This window comes from Amblyraja radiata, chromosome X (assembly GCF_010909765.2).
Source record: "Amblyraja radiata isolate CabotCenter1 chromosome X, sAmbRad1.1.pri, whole genome shotgun sequence".
Taxonomy (NCBI): domain Eukaryota; kingdom Metazoa; phylum Chordata; class Chondrichthyes; order Rajiformes; family Rajidae; genus Amblyraja; species Amblyraja radiata.
The window spans coordinates 13,115,991-13,117,201 of NC_045999.1; the positions used below are offsets into that span (position 1 = coordinate 13,115,991).

Sequence of the window (1,211 nt, forward strand, 5' to 3'; positions counted from 1 at the left end):
TTCCTGCAGGGAGATAGGTTAATTGGGTTTGGTGAAAATTGTAAATTGTCCCTATTGTGTAGGATAGTACTCATGTATGGGGACGCTGGTCGGCATGGACTTGGTGGACCGAAGGGCCTGTTTGCTTGCTGTATCTCTGGTCTATAGTCTAAAATCAGCTATAATCATATTGATGATGGGCAGGCTTGTGGGGCCGAGTGGTCTACTCCTGCTTCTATTTCCTTGTCTTCTTGTGATGATCAATTTTCAAAACTTTCCGAAGAGGGACCTCAACCAAAAAGATCCATATCCTCCAGAGATGTTGCCAGGCCCTATCAGTTATTCCAGCACTGTGTTCTTCTAAAAGCACTTGATAGATTTGCCAAACAGGATTTTATATTGATAAAACCACGTTTACTCAGCCAGATTTTCTAAATGCCTTATTATGCCTTAATGGACGGAGTCCAGCATTTTGCAAATGTCAGGCTAATTCTTCGGTGTTAGATCTGCTGTCTCCTTGCACCACTTCATCCAGAGGCCGGGGATACAGACAATCAGGGCTGGAACGGTCTTGTTTGAACCCTGTAATTTCTCTAGTAAAGAATAATAATGAGCTTCATATAGCCTGCTGAAATAGCTCAGTTGGGAGAGCGTTAGACTGAAGATCTAAAGGTCCCAGGTTCAATCCCGGGTTTCGGCATTGGTGGGGGAATCGTGTATTTTACAACCACATGTGTTTTCAAATACATTTTGGACTGGGACATGGATTGGAAAAGTTTACAGGGATATGGGCCAAACGCAGACGGGTGGGATGTGTAGATGGGGCAACTTGGATGGCATGGGCAAGTTGGGCCGAATGGCCATGTTGTATGACTCTATAACTCTATGACTATGCTGTCATTTGATCATGGATTCTTCCCTACTTTTGCCACATCTATTGTCTTCTGTAGAGAGGACAAGTATTTGTTCAATGCCTCAGCTGAACCCATATCTTGCATTTTAATTTCTCCCTCATTACATCTTGTCGCCCCATGGTAACTTTTCCACCCTCTTCATTATTACACAATTTACGACAATATAATTCTCTGGGCCTTTGATAAATTTGTTGCTCATTCACGGCCAGAATTATCTTTACCTTTGCATAAGAATGAATGAATGACACTTCATTGTCACATGTGACAAGCCACAGTGATATTCTTTGCCAACCAAGTTCAAAAGTTATAGGAGCAGAT

At 42.4% G+C, this 1,211-nt stretch overlaps 1 non-coding gene across 1 annotated transcript; it reads left to right on the forward strand.

Moving 5' to 3' along the window:
- Nucleotides 1-606: 606 nt before the first annotated feature.
- Nucleotides 607-679, forward strand: trnaf-gaa. Its single transcript has one exon. It is a non-coding gene; the product is annotated as a tRNA-Phe (tRNA).
- The last annotated feature ends 532 nt before the right edge of the window (nucleotides 680-1,211 follow it).